At 41.4% G+C, this 13,655-nt stretch overlaps 1 protein-coding gene across 3 annotated transcripts in view; it reads right to left on the bottom strand.

Moving 5' to 3' along the window:
• The window catches only part of DIRAS2 (DIRAS family GTPase 2), a 158,741-nt gene that overhangs the window by 97,677 nt on the left and 47,409 nt on the right, over positions 1-13,655 (bottom strand). For all 3 annotated transcript variants that reach the window (XR_001888131.1, XM_017886790.1, XM_017886789.1), the window contains one exon: positions 6,760-6,902. The gene's annotated coding sequence lies outside the window, so the exon portion shown is untranslated. The remainder of the gene's footprint in view (positions 1-6,759; positions 6,903-13,655) is intronic.

Genomic DNA, 13,655 nt, shown 5'->3' with positions numbered 1-13,655 from the left:
GTCTGTGAAAATGAAGTCCAAGGAGAAGTTATTGCCCTTGAATAACTAATTGCTTCATCTTCTCTCGCAAAAAAATTGGCTTATTATCTCAGATGGAACTCCTTCAATTCTCATTACCCAATGCGTAAGTGACATTTAAATACATGTCTTCTGGCATCCTGTATTGCTTCTTTGTTCCTTAGAAGCTTCCCCTGCATGCAAGACTGAGAAACTTGTTGAGACCATGCTTTTGAAAAAGCACAACTTCACAGCAATAGTCATTCATCATTCCTTTGTTCTGTTATTACTTTTTAATGGCAGCCTGAACTTAGTTATTCCAGCAAAAATGGCAAACTAAAGATTTCTTTCCCTATTGTTTGCCGTGTCAATCAAGTCTGAATTTTTCACAGCTAGATGAGAGTAAAACTGCAGTAAACGAGGGCGGAGCATCAATTCTGTGTGGGCCCCTCTTGATGTATTCTTGATGCTCAGGATTTTGAAATACAGCCACTTTTGTAAGTTGTGGACTATGTGGCATTAAATCTCACATGGTATTAATTACCATCAATATTTTAAAAATAATAAAGAATGTTAGAATAAGCAGTATCTCTCCCTTGAAGTAAAGACCATGGAGTTTTAAAATACAGAATTGTTGAAGCTCAGTAATTTCTGGGAAAAACATACAGAATTAACCTCAAAAAGAGAAAAAAAATGCCATGTTTACAAACTGGTCTATTTTGGAAAAAAAAACAAAAGGAAAGAAATCTATATCTGATGGACAGTCCCATATGAGTAAAATAGGTGGCAATTGCCAAGGTGTGCAAACGTAAAATACTGAAAACTTAAGGGATATCTTTCATAGCTTTTCTAAAAGGTCTTTGTCTTTGCTGCCCCTCAAGGCAATCTCTGTGGGCTGCCTTTCTGAACGTGGCTTTCTGCCAAATACTCTTCCCAAATGACTTGCATTAACTTGACAGAGTGAGAATTGTATATAAAACTGTCTGAGCTAGAAAGCTATAATTTAAGGCAAGTGGATGAGTGTCTTTCAAAGCCAGGGGCCACAGTGCACGTCTGGCTCCAGGGCTGCTGCTGATTCCTGAGACCAGACCTTCCTGACTTCTCTACGAGATGCACACAGCGGATTTCAAAGCAGGGCCTGGGTTCCACAAACTGTCAGAAAGCAATAAAGGGAGAAAAAAAATCACAACAAATCCTGAGAAAATTGTGCTCAAGGGAAAATGTGTAATCTTATATGCTTTCATTACTTAAAAAATAAAGACTAAAAATAAAAGAACTCAGTACTTAGCTAAAGAATATAGAAATGAGCAATAAAGAGAAAAAAATAAAAGTAAGAAGGATTTCAAAGATAAAAGCTGAAATTGATAAATTTGAACTTAAAAAACTATTTGAAAATTTAAAATAAATTCAAAACTTTGTTGCGTGTTAGTTTGTTTGTTTTTGAGACAGAGTCTTGCTGTTTCTCCCAGGCTGGAGTAAAGCAGCGCCATCTCGGCTCACTGCAACCTCCGCCTCCCAGGTTCAAGCGATTCTGCTGCCTCAGCCTCCCAAGTAGCTGGGATGACAGGCATCCACCACCATGCCTGGCTAATTTTTGTATTTTTAGTGGAGATGGGGTTTTGCCATGTTGGCCAGGCTGGCCTCCAACTCCTGACCTCAGGTGCTCCACCCACCTCGGCCTCCCAAAGTGCTGGGATTATAGGCATGAGCCACCAGGCCTGACCAAAACTTTGTTTTTGAAAATACCAACAAAATAGATAAACCTCCCCTGAGACAATGAATGAAAAGAGGAAGGGATAAATATGACACAAGTTAAGACATGAAAAGAGAGACATTGTCATAAATACAGTTGATTGAAGAATTGTAAGAGAATACCACATACAACTCGATGGCAGCACAACATACAACGTCCTATCAAAATGCACACTGGAAGAAGAAAATACAATCTTCATAAAAGATTGGAAATGTAATGGAAGCATGCCATTTCCTAAAAAGACACTATAGATAAATTGTTTCACAACTGAATTCTATCTAATGTTTAAACAACTGATTATTCCCGTGATATTTAACATATTCAAGACCATAAAAGACATTGTAAAGTCCCTCAATTTACTTGAGAAGCCATTATTATGTCGTTATAATAAATTTTAAAAGAAAACATGTCAATCTCGATTATGAATACAGTTCAAAAATAGAATCTAGCAGTCTTTAAAAGTAACTCAAAATAACTACAAGAATAATCAATTGTATAAAGTTGGTTAGATAATACTAAACTGTTAGCATACTTCATTACAGAATCAAATTAAGACAGAAAAATCATGTCATTATGTTAATAGATGCTGTAAACCAAAAAGTACCTGAGACAGGTTTCAATCCATTAAGAAAGTTTATTTTGCCAAGGTTAAGGATGCATGCCCATGAGGTAGATCTGCGTCTTTCTCCAAAGATGGTTTTGAGGACGTCAGTATTTTAAAGGGGAAAGGGTGGGTATTGGGTGGAAAGGAAGAAATTTTTAAAAGTTGGAGGTACATAAGAGACAAATGGTTGAATTCTTTTGAGTCTTTGATCAGCTTTTCACGGAATACATTATTTACATGTGACAGGTGGGTAGAGTAATAGTCACCTATGCCTTTGGCCCAGTGAATCTGCATTTCTGTATCAGAGGAAGCAATCAGATACACATTTGTCTCAGGTGAGCAGAAGAATGAAAAGTTCAAGGCAGGGCAAGTGTGAAGTGTAGAAACATGATTCTCCTGTCACAGATTAACATGCACCTTGTTAGACTCCAAAGCAGGACCAGAAACCAGTTTACTTGGAAGTTTCCACAAAACTTATACCTTTATGCATCTACCTGTTTATATACATAAAGTCAAAGTTAGTACTATGTATGTAAAAGGCATCACTCTCTGACCCAGAATGAGCCGAGCTAATATTTGGTGGACTTCTTTGTATTTAACTCCTATTATATATACAGTTCTGGTTCTTCCCATTGAACAATTACTAAAGCAATCTTCACATGATTATGAACCTTCTCATAAGTACCGTTTTTATGGTTCCATAGCACACAACTGCTCCTTGTGGATGACACATCACTGAGACAACTGCCTGTGAGTGCACATTTGAGAGTGTGATGGGTAAGTTTAGGTGTCAGTTTGACCGGGCTAAGGATTCCCACATCACAAACCATTATTTCTGGGTGTGCCTGTGAAGGCATCTCTGGAAAGGACCGGCATTTCAGTCAGTGGACTCAGTGAAGCTAACCGCCTTTCCCAGTGCTGGTGGGCATCCTCCAATCAACTGGGTTCCTGAAGAGAACAAAAAGGCAGATTCTGTCCTGCTTAAGCCAGGACATCCACCTTCTGCTCTTGGACATCAGCTCTCCCAGTTCTGGAGCCTTTGGGCTCGGACTGGGACTTACGCTATCAGCTTCCCTGCTTCTCAGGCTCTGGCCTTGCCAAGATGACCGTGGTGGAGGATGTGATGGGAACCTTTGCAGGGCAGCAATGGGGACCCAAACTCAGTGACGAGAGGTCAGGGAGAAAAGAGGGGATGAGAAATCCTGGCAGCAAGTAGAGACACCAACACCACTTTGGAGAGGATTTGCTGTGAGTGGAGCAAAGGTGTGGGGTGAGAGTTATGGGGAACAAAGTTATTGTTCTATGCACAGAGTGTGGGGAGGATTGCGGTCCCTGCATGTCTTCTCCTCCAACCCTCCCAAGAAATCCCCCTGAATGCTTCCTTAACTTTTTTTTTTTTTCTTATTTGCCTGTGGCCTTTAGGACAGTTAGGTTTCCTCCAGCTGTGACAAACCAGGAAGTGGTGGACGGCAGCTGTTTCTGCTGCACAGAACTGGTTCGGGGAAAGCCTGCAGTTCCTCCCTGTTGAGGAAGGGGCTCCTCCTACCAGGTTCACGCTGTAACTATGACCGGGCCACAGGAATGAAAGGAAGGCCACTAGAGGAACATTAGACAGGGACAGGAAGGCTCCCGCAGGGACACACAGCAGGTGGGCCACCCTTTTGTGCTGTGGGGCCTCCCCAAGTAAGGATGGAGAATAATTTTATTTGCAGGCCTTGAGAGAGGCCCATCCCCTCCGCCGCCTCCGACTACCCAGCTCTCTCCTGACATCAGAAAGAAGAAAGCCCTTCCCTCCTTCCTGTAGACAGTAGGAGGATTTGGGGCTCTGGGCTCCCTTCAGGCTGCACCAGCACGCCCGCCCTGCTGTTGCATTGCGTCATAAAAAAAGTGGGCATGTGGAAAATGGAGCAGGAGCTGGTGCTTAGGCAGCAGTATTTTCCAGAATTCCCCAGAGCAGTCTTCCCACAACTCATTAATCTTTTGAATTTGCATTCATATTTGCTAAACAGCAATGAATCTGCAAAAGGTACCCAGAAAGGAGCCCTCTTTCAGAGCTGCTTTCCTACCTGCTCTTGGCCGTGGTCACCTGCTCCACACCGTGTACCCTTCTCTGCAGCCACACAGCATCAGGCCCCAGGGGCTTGTGAAATTTCCCAGAGCCACACACTGCAGCCCGAGGGTGAGGAGCCACAACCTCAAACCCTCCAATGGGATTTCCCCATATTCCACAACCCTGCACAGAGCCTCACACAGTCACGAAGCCATCTGGCTGCTTCTACCCTAGTTCTCCCTCCTCCCCACCCCATGCGCTCCACCTGCCAACTTCCTTGCCTTCCTCTCACGTCTCTAATCCAGAGTGTCTCTATGCTGCTTCTTGTAGCGTGAAGAGTTCCCTTACATCATATCCTGAGTTCTTTCTTAGGCTTAAAATAAACTCTACTCTTAGGCCTGCAAACTCAGCTTTCAAGATGTAAAGTTAGCTTTTACAGTTAAAACTCCCTCTATGTTTTTCCAGGTAACCACCCATTCATTCCTTAGAGGGACGATCCTTCTGATTGCATAGATTGGAACCAAAAAGCCTACAGTGTTTTAAAATTAATTATTTGAAAATACTTCAAAAATGTTTGTTTCCTCCATGGCACAAACAATAGGGTTCCCCCTATACTACACATTACAGGCCCTGCAGTCTAATAGTGTGTTAACCAATAGGTAGCTTTAGTTTTAATAATTTTTTCACACTGATCAACATTAACTGGAATACTGGAAAAAAAAACTGACCACGAAGTGAGACCTTAACCACCGGGGCGGCCTTGTCACACCAGGTGAGACCACCAGGTGAGAGCCCTGTCACCCCAGGTGAGAGCCCATTACACTAGGTGAGACTCCCTAATCTGCAAAAGATTTTGTGTCAATAATGAAGTAATTAAACACCCTCGCCTGAGCGATGGTAACAGACTCCGTGGAGGTTGATCATCTCCTTTGAAACGAAGCTGTCCTACCATCTGCACCGTGCTTATAGAATTCACTTCCATCACCACAGGGTGTCTTCCGTTTATTTTTGCTGCCGTTTTATTTTTACTGCCATTCATTTCACTGCCATTTTTTAAATGGTTGCAATCTCCAAACATCCACTTAGGAAACACTGGCCCTCTCAGAAAGACATAGCTGACAGCTTGAAGAGTGGTTTGTCTGAAGCCCTAAAAGTGAGCCATCCAAATATGCATGTGTATGTTTCTGTAAAAATGGTGACTAGCTAAAATTGAAAAGTATTAGAACCCCAAAACCTGTGTATATGTGTATGATGGATGTCTGTATATATGTGTGTGTGTATCATTATGTATGTATATATGTATATCTCATTATATATGTATGTGTATAACCATGTATGCATATGTTACCGTTATGTACATATGCATATGCATTAGATGTATACATGTCATTGTGTACATATGATACCTGAACATATAATGTGCATGTGTGCATCATTAAGTATGTATATGTGTATGTATATGTGTATATCATTAGGTAGATATGTATGTATATCATTATGTATATGTGTATATGTATATCATGTATATATGTATACTTATCATTATGTGTGTGTATCATTATGTATGTATATGTGTGTATACACATATATCATGAATCCAGGAATTGCCTTTCTGATACAGATGCACTGAAAGTTTTATGCATGTTAAAGCAATTGGAAATTGAATCAGGACTTTTACCTGATTACCAATATAGGAAATGATTATTGCTCATTTATGTTTTCTCATGAGGTTCCTGTTTACAGGATACGATTCACTGGAAAATAATGCCAAGGGTTATAAAAGCAATTCACCGTGGAGTGTTGTTCTTTGTCTGTGCACAGAATGTGTAGCTCTTGCATACTCTTTTCAGGGTCAGAAGGAAACAGGAAGCCTTTAATGGAGAGCATTGATCACTCATCAGGGAAAGTCCTGCCGCACTGGGAGAAGGTGAGTCACTGCACTGCCTTCAGCTGGCTGCGTGACTACATATTTAAGGTGAGCATTAACTATATTGACACACTGGGCATAACTGTAAAATTATTTTTAGACCCCTTCCCAAAGTTAGCGGCCTTCCTTGGTAGACTTGGGGAGCTTGGGTTTTATTGCTGTACCCAGACAACAAAGTGGGAGATTGTCACATCGCATCTCAGGCTTGTTGAAACGCGCAGGGACCCAGTGCTAGGACAAGAGGAGACTTTGGGAATCTTGGGCAGGGATGCGAGTCATTGGGGTCAGAATGTAGCAGGTGGTAGATTGTTGCCTTGCTGGCCCCCAGTGAATCTCATCTCCATACCTCTTTGCAAGGAGGCTTGGCTGCTGCTTTCTTCGAGAGGGGGAGGCTATGTCCACATCCTCTGAACTTGTGCTAGCCTTACCCGTTGCTTTCAGCAATAGCATCTGATGGGAGGGACTGGGTGCAGTGTCTGAGGCCAGGTACCAAGATCAGGAACAAGGTAAGGATGTCCACTCTCACACTGTGTTTCAACAGTTGTTAGTTCTGGAAGTTCTAGGCTGTGCACTAAGGACAGAAAAGGAAATAAAATACATAGAGATAAGAAAGGAAAAAATAAAACTTTCTTTACTTGTAGACGACATAATTTTCTATTTATAAAATCCAAGAACCTACCAAAAAATGACTAGAAATAGTAAGTAAAGTCAGTAAGTTCACATAAACACCCAACAATCAATTGTATTTCCCTATACTAACAATGAACAGCGCCATTTATAATTGCTTAAAAAAAAAAACTAAACTAAATACTGTTGTAGGACTTTTCCTTAGGGTCCTTGTCACACAACCAGGGAAGATTAGGCTTGCAGACACTTTGAAGGGTGAGAAAAATGGGATTTATTGGGCAAAAAGGAAACAGGGACTCTCAGGAAAGCGAGAGTCCTGCTAGCCAGTTTCCCACCTCACAGACTGAATCTCAGGTACCACCCTGAACAGGAAAGGCCAGGCTTCTCCCCGCTGCAAAGGGCGCCGACTTCCCACAGCTGCACCCCATTCTTCCAGTCCGCAGGCCAGTCCAAAGTTCTTCAGAGACCCCTTTATACTTGGCTGTCTCAATACTAAAGTATAACTCTAGCAAAACTTGTATAGAATTTTATGCGAAAACTACGCAACAATGAAGAAAGAAAAACAACATCTAAATAAATAAAGAGGCATCCTGTGTTCATGGATTGGAAAACTCAACATAGTAAAGATGTCATTTCTCCCCAAATTGATTCATAGGCTTAAGGCAATTTCTATCAAAATCCCAACCGCATTCATTATAGAGACAAGATTATTTTAAATTTTATGTGAAAATACAAAGAAACAAAATAACTAAAATAATTTTGAAAATGAAGACTAACATGAGAGAATTATGAGTCACTTTATGGTCACACTAATCAAGGCTATATAGATTTGGCAGAGAGATCAACACAGATAGATCAATGTGCTAGAATACCTAATCCACAAATAAAATCATGCAAATATGTCCAACTGATTTTTTATACCCAAGTGTGAAAACGACTAAGGCCAGGCCTGGTGGCTCATGCCTGTAATCCCAGCACTTTGGGAGGCCGAGGCAGGTGGATCACCTGAGTTCAGGAGTTTGAGCCTGGCCAACATGGTGAAACCACGTCTCTAAAAATAAAATTAAAAAAAAAATTAGCTGGGCGTGGTGGCACATGCCTGTAATCCTAGCTACTCTGGAGGCTGAGGCAGGAGAATCGCTTGAACCCAGGAGGTGGAGGTTGCGGTGAGGGGAGATCGCACCATTGAACTCCAACCTGGGTGACATAGTGAAACTCTGTCTGAAAAAAAAAAAGAACTAAGTTTCATACATAATGTAAAATTTAACTTAAAATGAATCTAAGACTTAAATTATAAAATGTCAAACTGTAAAATTATTCCAAAAAAAGTAGGAGAAAATCAGAAAATCTTTAAGATCTATTGCTGGGCAAGGAGTTCCTCAAGTTAAGACCAAAAGTATGATCCATAAAAAAAAAACATTGGTAAACTGAAGTTCATCAAAATTAAAAACTTGTATTCTGCCATAGACCTCGTTAGAGAGGATGAAAGGCAAGCTACAAGTAGGAAGAAATATTTAAAAGCCACATATTCAACAAAAAATTAGTATTTTGGATGTATAAAAACTCTCAAAACTCAACAGTTAAAAAATGCAAACATTACAACCAGAAAATGGGCAAATGATAAACAGACATTTTACTAAGGAGGATACACAGATTACAAATAAGCATGCTAAAAAATTAGCATAGTCAGCCATTAAGGAAATTAAAACCACAATGAGATGTTACTACATACCCATCAGAATGGCTAAAATGAGATGTAGTGGCAACACCAAATGCTGTCAAAGATGTAGAGAAACTGGATCTTTCACACATTGCTGATAGGAATGTAAAGCCGTCTAGACACACTGAAAACCAGTTTGGCATTTTCTTTTAAAACTAAGAATGCACGGGCTAGGCACGGTGGCTCATGCTTGTAATCCCAGCACCTTGGGAGGCCAAAGTGGGCGGATTGTCTGAGCTCAGGAGTTTGAAACCAGCCTGGGCAACACGGTGAAACTCCCTCTCTACTAAAATACAAAAAATTGGCTTGGCATGGTGGCATGTGCCTGCAGTCCCAGCTACTTGGGAGGCTGAGGCAGGAGAATTCTCTGAACCCAGGAGGCAGAGGTTGCAGTGAACAGAGATCATGCCACTGCACTCCAGCCTGGGCAACAGAATGAGATTCCATATCAAAAAAACAAAAACAAAAACAAAACACTAAGCATGCACTACTAGCATGTGACCGAGAAGCTTTACTCCTGGCCATCTATCCCAGAGAAGTAAAACTTATTTCCACACAAAAACCTGCATATGTATGTTCATAGCAGTTTTATGTATAATAGCCCCAAACTGGAAAGAACCCAGATGTCCTTCAATAGGCGAATGATTTAAAAACTGTGAAATAGCCATACCGTGGAATATTACTCAGCCATAAAAAGAACTGTTGATACACATAAAAACCTCAATGAATCTCCAGAGAATTATGCTGAGTGAGGAAAACCAATCCCAAAATGTTACACACTGTGTGATTCTGTTTACATGTCATCCTGGTAATGACAAAATTATAGAAATGGAGCACATAGTAGTGGTTGCAGGGTGTCAAGGACTGGGGACAGGAGGAAAGTGGGTATGGCTATAAAAGGTTAACATGGGCCAGGTGCAGTGGCTCATGCCTGTAATCCTCGCACTATGGGAGGCCAAGGCAGGCAGATCACCTGAGGTCAGAGGTTTGGGACCAGCCTGGCCAATGTGGCAAAACCCTGTCTCTACTAAAAATACAAAAAAGTAGCTGGGTATGGTGGCGGGTGCATTTAGCTTTACTCCCAAGGCAATGTTTTTAATTTCATGTCTCCCAGGAGTGTGGGTAAAACCTTCGTCTTTACGTATCTTATGCAACAGGCAGATTAAGGCACCCTACCTCTGCAAAAAAGTGGCCACATCTTAATTCCTGGAACCTGAGAATACGTTATATTGCATGGTAAAGCAGAATTAGGTTGCTCATCAACCTACATTAAAATAGAGAGATTATCCTGAAATATCCAGGGAAGTCCAGTGTCCTTAGAAAGGAAAGAGGTCAGCAGGAGGGTCAGCGTTAGAGTGATCTGATGTGATAAGGATGCAGCACCATTGCTGGCTTTGAGGATGAAGAACGGGCAATGAGTCAATAAGAGCAGGCAGACTCTAGAAGCTGTGGAGAGCAGGAAAATGAATTCTCTAGAGACTCCAGAGAGGAATGCGTCCCTGCCAGCATCTTAATTTTAATCATATGAGACTCTTGTCAGACTTCTGGCCTACAAAACCATAAGACAATAAATTAATGCTCTTTTAAGTCACTAACTGCTGCTGCAATAAACAAATAATTTTTGCAGCTGCAATAGGCAACTATTAGATTTCAGTACCTGGAGGTGGAGTGCTACTATAACAAATTCCTAAAAATGTAGAAATCATTTTGGAATTGGGAAAGAGGCAGGAAGAATTTTGAGGAATGTAATAGGAAAAGTTAGACGGCCTTGTACAGACCTATATAAATATAAGCATTAATGACTCTGTTATGGATGACTCAGAAGGAAGTGAGGAGTAGGGTGGAGAAAATATACGTCATCTAGATGTATGTCATCACCTACATCATCAGAAATAGATAGGTGGTAGAAATATGTATGTTAAGGGTGCTTCTGGGGATGGTGCAGAAGGAAGTGAGGAATGTATTATTGGAAACTAGAGAAAAGGGGATTTTTGTGGTATGGTGACAGAAAGATCAGCTAAATTTTGTCCTATAATTACGCAGAAAGTGACACTTTAAGCAACAAACTTGTTTCCTTATCTGAGATGTTCAAAGTTTCTAAGACAAAGCCTGGTTACTTCTTGTTCCATAATGTAAAATATGAAAGAAAATAAATAAATTGAGGGAAGAACGTTTTAAAAAGCATGGAAGGGGAGCAGTCAGACGAGATCATGACAATTGGTAAAATTTGCAACTTTTCAAAATTTCAAATGATGCTAAAGTGAAGAGATTCTCTGTTAAAAAATAATGCTCTAGAGAAAAATTCAGGAATGTAGCCGCACAACCTCTTGCTACTATCAGAGAAAGATCAGGATGTCAGAATATTCAATCTTTGAGAAATTTAGGGTATGATTTATAGATTTCCCTTAGTTATCTCAGCAGATGCCAAAAATAGATATGGGATTACTTAGGAATGATCTGTGGAGGAGCCTCTGTTTAATGAAGTGAATCCTGGTGACACATACAAGAGGCCTACAAAGTTTCCGAGAATATAATGTCAGTAGAAATACAGCGATCATGAACCAAAAAAAAGTCAAAGAGAGCAGACTAAAAGAAGGCTGATGGACCTTCATGCTTCTCCAGACAGGAAACAGGGATCAGCTGCAAACTGCTCAGCTGCAAGCATGTGCTACCTTTCGTGATTATAAAAGAAAAAAAACCTCACAGAGGGAAGACCATCAAACTCAGAGAATGGAGCTGTGAGCTCAGGACAGAGCCAAGGACCATAGGTAATTATTCAAAGGTCTTGAAGCCTATGGAGTTTGTCAGGTTGGATTTTGAAATTGCTTGGAAATAGTAACTCATTTTACCTTCAATTCTCTCCCTTTTTAAGTGAGAATATCTTTATCTGCTATCCTATGCCTATGCCACCATTGTATTTTAGGAGCAGACAACATTTTTCTTTAGTCCATGGTTGTAGAGGAATTGTGCCCCAGGATGGATTATAGGGTGATCCCCAAAATTAGGGCTTAGCCTGGGAGGCCACCTGGGTTTTTGGCTTCACACAGGAAGGCATTCAAGAACGAGTTGATAAAGTAAAAGAAAGTTTATTAAGAAAGTAAAGGAATAAAAGGGTGGCTACTCCTTAGGGATAGTAGCCCTGAAGCCTGCTGGTTCACTATTTTTATGGTTTTTTTTTAATCACATGCTAAACAAGGGTCAGATTATTCTTGAGCTCTCAGGGAAGGGGGCGGGAAATTCCTGGAACTAAGGGTTCCTCCCCCTTTCAGACCACATTGAGTAACTTCTGGACATTGTAGCTCCTTTGTTTTGGTCAATTTCTCCCATTTGGAATGTGTGTATTTACCCAATGCCCGTACCCACATTGTACCTACTAAGTAACTAACTTACTTTTGATTTTATAGGATCACAGGCAGAAGGGACTTGTTTAGTCTCAGATGAGGCTATGGACTTCGACTTTTGGGTCAATGCTGAAATGAGTGAAGACTTTGGTAGACTCTTGAGAAGGCATAATTGTGTTTTGAAATGTGAGAAGGATGAGATCTGGGAGGGGCTGGGGCAGAACAATATGGCCTGGCTCTGTGTCCCCACTCAAATCTCATCTTGAACTGTAATCCAAATTGTAATCCCCAAGTGTTGGGGGAGGGACCTTGTGGAAGTTGATTAGATCATGAGGATGGTTACTCCATACTGTTCTCATGATAGTGAGTGAGTTTTCTTGAGATCTGATGGTGTTATAAAGGGCTTTTTGCCCCTTTGCTCTGCACTTCTTCTTCCTGCTGGCATGTGAATAAGAAGCTTTTCTTCCCTTTTGCTTTCAGTCATGATTTTAAGTTTCCTGAGGCCTTCCCAGCCATGCCAAACAGTGAGACAATTAAATCTCTTTCCTTTATAAATTACCCAGTCTCAGGCAGTTCTTTAGAACAGCGTGAGAATGGACTAATACATGTACATAATTGAAATGCTTTTTCCCCATTAATCTGCCTTATGTCAATGTATTAGGTTGCAATTACTTTTGCACATATCTTGAGTTATCTGGACATGGGCTCCCACAGCCTTGGGCATCTCCACCCCTGTCACTTTGCAGGGTACAGCCCCCCTCCCAGCTGCTTTCATGGGCTGGTGTTGACTGCCTGAAGCTTTTCCAGGCACACAATGCAAGCTGTCAGTGGATCTACCATTCTGGGGTCTGGGGGACAGTGTCCCTCTTCTCACAGCTCTACTAGGCAGTGCCCCAGTGGGGACTCTGTGTGGAGGCTCTGACTTCACATTTCCCTTCTACACTGCCCTAGCAGAGGTTCTCCATGAGAGCTCTGTCCCTGCAGCAAACTCCTGCCTGGACATCTGTGTATTTCCATACATCCTCTGAAATCTAGGTGGAGGTTCCCAAACCTGAATTCTTGACTTTTGTGTACCCACAGGCCCAACACCACATCTAAGTCACCAAGGCTTGGGGCTTGCACCCTCTTATCAACAGCCTGAGCTGTATGTTGGCCCCTTTTAGCCATGGCCGAAGCTGAAGCAGCTGGGACACAGGACACCATGTTCCAAGGCTTCATAGAGAAACGGGGCCTTGGGATGGGCCCACAATACCATTTTTCTCTCCTAGTTCTCCAGGCCTGTGATGGAAAGGGCTGCCATGAAAGTCTCTGACATGCCTTGGAGACATTTTCCCCGTTGTCTCAGCAATTAACATTTTGTTCCTTGTTACTTGTGCAAATTTCTCCAGCTAGCTTGAATTTCTCCCCAGAAAATAGGTTTTTTTCTTTTCTATTGCATTATCAGGATGCGAATTTTCCAAAGTTTTATGCTCTGCTTCCTCTTGAACACTTTGCCACTTAGAAATTTCTTCCCCCAGATACCCTAAATCATATCTCTCAAGTTCAAAGTTCCACAGATCTCTAGGGCAGGGGCAAAATGCCACCAGTCTCTTTGTTAAAGCATAGCAAGAGTTACTTTTATTCCATTTCCCAACAA

The sequence above is a fragment of the Rhinopithecus bieti genome, unplaced genomic scaffold (assembly GCF_001698545.2).
Source record: "Rhinopithecus bieti isolate Rb0 unplaced genomic scaffold, ASM169854v2 scaffold_16180, whole genome shotgun sequence".
NCBI classification, from domain to species: Eukaryota; Metazoa; Chordata; class Mammalia; order Primates; family Cercopithecidae; genus Rhinopithecus; species Rhinopithecus bieti.
The sequence above is the reverse complement of the archived record's forward strand: the minus strand, read 5'-3'. Positions and strand labels throughout refer to the sequence as shown.